The sequence below is a fragment of the Eptatretus burgeri genome, chromosome 4 (genome assembly GCF_056783735.1).
Source record: "Eptatretus burgeri isolate ZD-2024b chromosome 4, Ebu_testis_v1, whole genome shotgun sequence".
NCBI classification, from domain to species: Eukaryota; Metazoa; Chordata; class Myxini; order Myxiniformes; family Myxinidae; genus Eptatretus; species Eptatretus burgeri.
Window position 1 is genome coordinate 74,192,102 of NC_140964.1, and position 8,081 is coordinate 74,200,182.

Here is an 8,081-nt window from a genome sequence, read left to right on the forward strand (position 1 = left end):
GACTTATCCTGCTCGGATTTTTATGAGATAGCACTCATGGGGCCATTAGCCCAATTGAATAATTGGTCTGATAGACAATAGTGTGTGGTGCATAATGCTTGCTCACTCAGGCCAATTAATAGCAGTTACACAATCGCCGGCACAGTTCCCTATCTGTTTCATTCATCTCACAGGTATGGTAAACCGACCCAGGGCGCGAAGATCCGGTCTGAGTTGAGTGTTGTAGACAGCGTCCGTGGTCTTTTGATAGAAATGCCGAGCATGATATATATATATATATATATATATATATATATATATATATATATATATATATATATATATATACATACATATATACATATATACATATAAACATACATACATACAAACATACATACATACAAACATACATACATACAAACATACATACATATAAACATACATACATATAAACATACATACATATATATATATATATATATATATATATATATATATATATATATATATATATATATACATACATACATACATACATATATACATACATAGATAGATAGATATACATATACATACATATTTATGTATGTATATGTATATGTATGTATGTATGTATGTATGTATGTATATATGTATCATCTGTTGTCATTTGCAACACTCACTACTGAGTTCCAAACTGCCTCTGGAAGCAATGTCAACACAAGCACGGTTCGTCGAGAGCTTCATGAAATGGGTTTCCATGGCCGAGCAGCCGCACACAAACCTAAGATCACCATGCGCAATGCCAAGTGCCGGCTAGAGTGGTGTAAAGCTCACCGCCATCGGACACTGGGGCAGTGGAAACATGTTCTCTGGAGTGATGAATCAGGTTTCATCATCTGACAGTCTGACGGACGAATCTGGATTTGGCGGATGCTAGGAGAACGCTGCCTGCCCGATTGCATAGTGCCAACTGTAAAGTTTGGTGGAGGAGGAATTATTCCAGTGAAGTTCCAGTGAAGGAAAATCTTAATGCGACAGCATACAATGACATTATTGATGATTTTGTGCTTCCAACTTAGTGGTAACAGTTTGGGGAAGACCCTTTCCTGTTTCAGCATGACAATGCCCCCCATGCACAAAGCAAGGTCTATGCAGAAATGGTTTGATTGAGATCGGTGTGGAAGAATTTGACAGGTCTGCACACAGCCCTGACCTCAACCCCATAGAACACCATTGGGATGAATTAGAACGCCGACTGCGAGACAGACCTAATCGTCCAACATCAGTGCCCGACCTCACGAATGCTCTTGTGGCTGAATGGAAGCAAATCCCCGCAGCAATGTTCCAACATCTAGTGGAAAGCCTTCTCAGAAGAGTGAAGGCTGTTTTAGCAGCAAAGGGAGGACCAACTCCATATTAATGCCCATGATATTGTAATGACATGCTGGACGAGCAGGTGTCCACATACTTTCGGCCATTCAGTGCACATACACAAATATATATATATATATATATATATATGTATATCTTTAAGAGAAGGAAAGGTTGGTTATGTACTGAGGGAGAGGAATAACATGGTGGAACATTACGGGATAAGGTTAAGTAAACAGGTGAATGTGTATGTATATTTACAAACTAAAATACCTGACAGGTATACAGGTGGTTATGTGTGGTATTTCAATGGAAAGGTATCTTAAAAGCATGCAGGGAAAAGTATGAAGGTTGCATTAGAATTAGAAGAGATAAAATTTACTGATAGGTCTTTTAGAAGAAAAGAGGTGTTGTCACCTGACTGGAGTTTCCATCCATGCACTGACATGAGAGATCATACAAAGCAGAAATGAAAGACCAGAGCTTACTCAAACAGAAATTTCGAAAGGTTATCAACCTTTTTGTCTTTGTACAATAAGTATACCAACATCAGAACAAAGGATTCTATTGCCCGTCACCTGATTGTTTTACCATTGCCACTGACATCCAATCCAGTTCTCTTATCAATGAGCCTTCCAGTGAACATTATCATGGATAACAGAATACTGTATTGCATACTTTGCGATGAGATTACATCATCAAGCGGTTTTACAGAGAGTGGTCACCAGGCATGGGGTTTGCTTCTGCAAAGTCATTAAAAACGTGATAGCTCCATTAGCAGAGAGAACATTCCCCTTTACAGTTTTTAAAAAAATTACCAGCATTGGCAGAGCATTCCCCAGCTTTTACTGAGAAATACAGTCTGATGAGAAATTGTGATAATGGTTCAGAAACAGCAAAATAAACAGGATAGAGAGAGATTGGCAACAGAGCGGAATGGTTAGGTGTGAAACTATGCTTTCTTTCCGCTGGGCCATAAATGTGTTAGAATGGGCCCGAGCCAAGTATAATACAACGTGCCAATCACATCAAAATGCACTAATCAGGATGGGCCTATTGCCTTGATGTGCGAGTGGTGATGTTTGCTAATGAGTAAAAACAAGAAAGTGTTCTGTAAAACTGGTGCACTCACCCTGTCCTTTCTTCTTGCTCGTTCTTGCCTGAACACTCCCCTTTCTTCCAATCCAACTCAACCTTCCTCTTTCAGTTGTTTTCAGCACAATAGCTGTGGTTCCACCCACAATATGTTTCCTTTAAGGAAGGGAACTTGCTGCATGGTTCACACACAGGGAACGTTGGTGCAGGAGGAAGCCCTTTGCCCAATGACGCCTGTGCTATATCAAAAGGAGGAGGCTAACACCACATTTATTCAATCTATCAGTTTATTTATGTAATTTCAAAGGAAGAGGGGAGGATGATGCGAGGAAAATGGTCAGGGCAGGTATCGGGACATCACTTGGGTGTATTTTGGATGGTGGGGGGGGGGCAAGGGGTGTGGTGGGGAAAGGGGATGAAGAGGATTATCTGGCATGGAATAAACAAGCAGCATGGAATAGACTCACAAATATCACAATCACTGTGCATGTGTACAATCACCGATCCATACCCTATGTGCTTACTATACCTGTCAATATGCATGTACACCTCTATCCCCAATGCTTCATAGAAGCTACCTATCTAACATCAGTTTAAACATGTCAACTGTTTCCATTGCCACTAGCTTTCCAGGGAGACTATCCTATGCATTAACTACTCTCTGAATGAAACATCCCAACATTACTACCATCCTAACTCTCCCCTTACTCTCACTCAGGTTGTGGCCCATTATCCTCTCACTCCACATTCTGCAGAAAAAAACCTCTGCACACCATTTTGTCTGTACCCTACGTTATCTTCAACATCTCGATCAGATCCCTTCATAACCACCTCCTTCCTAAGCCTGTCACATTTGGCTCGGCGGCCGTAGCGTCTACAAAATCCACGGCCACGAACAATTATAGGGCGGCCGCAGTATTTCCACGGTAACACAATGTCGCAGTCACAAATGTTTTTATTTTTCGGGGAGTCGCACGGGGTATTTATAAATTGTGGAGACTGAAAACATGGGGGTGCCGTACGGTTTTTGATTTGATGTCGCACGGTGACCTTAGGGCGTCCCTGCGGCGGCCATAGAATTTTCAAGGCAGACGCAAGGTAGCCTCAAGGTGCCCGCAAGGCGACCGCAGGGGGCCCCTAAGGCGAGCGTGCGGCCAGACGGACGGTAACGAGTGGGTACACTGGGCTGCATTTGAAATATTTTTTTCAGAGGTCTAGGTTTTCTCAACGGTCCTTACATGTTTTTTGCATCCTGAATTTAGAAATGTATCTAATTTCGCTCAATCAGGTCAAGTTTTTATGCTATCTCAATTTTAAGGAAAAAAAATAATCAAAATTTGTTTTTTAATTAGCATTTTTAAAATTCAAAATCAGACTTACATTGACAGAAAATGTACAAACTATACATATAATGACACACAAGTTCACTTAATGTGGAAGAAAGTGCCTTCTCAATTACTTTCATTTCAATTTCAGAAAAAATATAGATAAATCGTTGTTTCTGACAACACCCAACTTCAGTCGCTCCAGCAGTCGCTATTTTCCTTCGTCTTTTTAATCTTGAATTTCACATTAACGGTATTTGTGCATTATTTTATATGTAGTTTGTACATTTTCTGTCAATGTAAGTCTGATTTTGAATTTTAAAAAATGCTAATTTTAAAAAAAAAATTTTGGCTTATTTTTTTTTTTCCTTAAAATTGAGATAGCATTGAGAAAAACTTGACCTGATTGAGTGAAATGAGATACATTTCTAAATTCAGCATGCAAAAAGCATATAAGAACCGTTGAGAAAACCTAGACCTCTGAAATGACGCAAACCAGTGGTATATATACCAGTTCTTTTTTTACTCAAATAAAAATATAACAGTTCGGAATATACCAGTATATATATAACTGAATATACTATAACTATAATATATATATATATATATATATATATATATATATATATATATATATATATATATATATATATATATATATAACTGAATATACGAGTTCAGAGCATAGGCAAACACCTATACGGTACTCCGATCTCTAGCGGTCACGCACGGAGGCCATACCAAGGATGCACGGCGGGCGTAGGGGAACCATGCGTCGACCCTGCGTTGCCCACACGTAGTCACACAGACCGTAAGTCCACCGTACGTTGAACACACGGACACCTTAGGACTACCCTACGGCGACCGTGGAAATAGTGCGGCTGCCGTAATTTTTTGGGGGTTGGCAAAAATCATTTTTCATTGATAAGAGCCTACGGCAGCCACACGAATAACGCAAGCCCACCGTATGCCCTACGTACGGTCGACGTGGAACACATCTACGTCACAGCTTGGCTTGTCGAATTGCTACGACCAACGTAGAAATGAAAAAAGTTATAACTCCGTGCTATAATTCCACGGCGACTCCTACGGCCTGTAAAAGATAGCCATACGGCATAGGGCCACCCTGAGGCCACCTCAGAAACTCTACGGCCGCCGCACGTTTGCCAATTCAGGGGGGGTACGGCCACCGTATCCTAGCCGTAGAGCAAATGTGACTTAGGCCTCAGGCATAAAGTCCTGTCTCCTTCAGCCGATCCTCAGTGCTTCGTGTAGCTGGGCTTGGAATCAATCAAGTTGCTCTGCAGGGTGAGTCATAAGTCCCAGTGCCACTTTTACAAGATTTGTTTTTACCATCGATTAATTTTTTTTTCAGATAATACAAGAAATACATTAAACCGATGGCAGACACCACTCCATTTACAGTGGAAGAGAGGCTCGTAGCAGTGGTGTAGTTCCGTGAGAAGAGAAACAAACAGGATGATGAAACAGGTGAAAGAACACGTCAAGGAGTGTTTTGGAAAGCCACTGTCAAAATGAAATATTCATCTTTTGGGGGGGGGGGGGGAAGCCATTTCAGACTAGAAATATACTCAACAGCAAGCATAGCGAACAACCAAATATTTGTGATTTGGGAATTCAAAACATGAAAACATCCGTTCTCAGATCTCTGAAAAAAAATCATATGCACTCGATGTCTAAATAAATGTTGTAATTGTTGCATTACTTTTATATGTTATTACACCTGGGGCTGAATGCTGACCTTGGTAGATGGTGTAAACAAATCTTATAGAAGCAGCTAAACCGTGTCCTGGGACTTATGACTCACCCTGTACACTGAACCTTCTCGACAGCAGCTTTGTCCTTCATGAGATGTGATGAGAAAAGCTGAACACAATATTCAAGATGAGTCCTCACTTTCTACCCCTGTTAACCCATCACAGGCCCACCTCTTTCCAAGTTTCCAATTTTGCCTTCCGAAGAGCTTGCGGCTATATCCGTCTTGTACACCCCAAGTCCTCCACAATCCTCATTATTCCCCACATCCCTTATTTCTCAAAGTCCCCCTCTATTTTGTCCCTCAACCCTGCTGTTGGTGTTTCTCCACTCTGTTGTTCCTTTTGCTGCATTACATTGTCATCCATTCTATGTTCAAGCTCCTCGACGAGCCTCGACTTCATTAACAAAAAAACGACATTTCTGCACAGAGTTAACACTACCTCTTTTGATTTATAATTATCCAATTGAAAAATACTACCTTCAACCCGATAAGCTTGAGCTACAGTTGTCTGGCATTGTGCTGCCTGCTTCAATTAAGACCCCCTGATTTGTGCAAGGGGCAATCCCACGACGTTACGGAGCTACACTTTGAGTCATTTTTGTGAACTTTGATTGCTCTAGCACAGTGATAAAGCCACTAGTACCTACTTTCTATGTATCATATTGCAAAGGAAGAGTTGCACTTTACAGAGACATTAATGTAGTTCCTGTAAATTGGACCATTGTCAAGTAATTAACATTCAAAAACTGTGTTACGGAGTGACACTGTCTTTTGTCATTTATTAAACAATAACAACATTTATTGAAAATTCTGCTCTCACAATAGTTATAGAATTGTAATGAAACACTAGGAAGATACACTAATAGTTGTACCTTCAGTACAGGGGTTTCAAAATTCCAGACATGACGTTATTACTCTGAAATAATTACAATAGTCCCGCTACGGAGTGACGAAAAATCATGTTACGGAGTGACGAGTCAATTTTGAAATTTCTCCCAAAGCAACAAATAATTTCTAGATTATGTCAGAGTTTCAGTCTGAACCCAGCTGACTTGTGCTGGCGTTGTACTTGAACCTTTCAACATCTAACACATTAGAAAATAATAAAAAATGTAAAATCTGAACTGAGAAAATATACAATAAACATGTACAAAAGTCAAGAAATAGACTAAAGAAATTGAGAACAATTTACGAGTAGATGACCAGAAACAAAACAAAGTTTAGAATTAATCAGTTGGCCACATCACAAAACTTCACATGACTGTCCTGCAAAAGGTTCCTTTTCCCAAAGGACATTCAGCAAAGACATAATGATTGCGATGGTTGAGGGATGGCTGAAGAAGAAATCTGACGACTTGGTTGGAATCAATCCAGGATTTATTTTCCACCTCTGGGAATGTATATGCCAAGTCAGATAGGCCCGTTTTTCGGAAAAATGATACTTCCAAACAACCATCATCTACTATCTGAGTCACCTGGCCAACAAACAACTTCTTAGATTTTTTTGTGACATACTGCACAGTCACAAAGTCACCAGGGTGCACTTGGGGTTGACTGTCTAACATGGGGCGCTCAGCAGGTGCTGGACTAGCAGTGTTTTGACATTCCAAGGATGATACATGGCACTCGGGGTGAAGACTCACCAATTCAAATTGTTCCACTGTTGAGTACATAGAAGCGCTCACAGCATATCTCATGCAGGGCATCCTGCACAGTCCCATCTTTAGCTACTTTTGTGGCCCACTGCTCAATTGTCTCCCACTGAAAGCATTTCAGCGGCAGGTTAGCTGCTTCGTCGTCGGCAGAATACACTGTGGCAAACTTGGTATGACATTCCTGACATTTTCCTGTCATGCAGTTGTCCGAACCCTGAACACATACAATGCTTCCAAGGAATTCACGATAGTTGGTCGAAAGTCCAGGTCCATGAGATGACAAGGCCTCTGATAAGAGGTGCATGTTTTCGTGATATCTGCAAAGGCAGACATTGTGCGGAAACTTTGAATTGAGGCATACATTGGCTGGACGAAGTTCCGCGAATTTGGCGTAGCCGATCTTGATGTTTGTATATTTCTCACAAAAAAAACTGTATGCCTCTCATATTGTCATCACAAGGAAACTCTTTTGAACCTTGTCCTTCCGTTTCCCAGTCTTAATGATCACAAGGTCCTTCTTCTCTGACGACATCCATGAAATATCGGGCTGCTCATAAAATTTCTTAACAGCATCACTAACATCGGCGGAAACTTTGTGCTCAGGAGCATACTTGCTTTCCGTGTCAACTTCATGTCGGGTAGGTTCGTTTCCGACAGCAAGCCGTCTGATGACAGCTTTGCATTTCCTCAGTGATTTTGGAAGGGCCTCTCAAGCTCGTATAACAGCCTTTCCGATGCTGGAGCTGTTCTTGTAGACAGGAGACCGAGAAGTTGGAACAGAACTCACAGTGTTTTTGCCCTTCGCGCAACATCTTCGCTGATGCACACGTTCACTTTCCCTTGCCTTGGCAACATTAGCAGCATGCGCCTCTCTCTTGCATTTCGCATCCA

At 41.0% G+C, this 8,081-nt stretch overlaps 1 protein-coding gene across 3 annotated transcripts in view; it reads right to left on the reverse strand.

Annotated features, from left to right (window-relative positions):
• The window catches only part of LOC147028357 (DENN domain-containing protein 3-like), a 134,285-nt gene extending 131,529 nt beyond the window's left edge, over positions 1 to 2,756 (reverse strand). Inside the window, exon 1 of one of the 3 annotated variants that reach the window (XM_085878676.1) lies at positions 2,468 to 2,753. The gene's annotated coding sequence lies outside the window, so the exon portion shown is untranslated. Of the gene's footprint in view, positions 1 to 2,467 lie in introns of all 3 variants that reach the window. The other 2 variants (XM_085878677.1, XM_085878678.1) reach the window with 2 other exon arrangements.
• Positions 2,757 to 8,081: the final 5,325 nt, after the last annotated feature.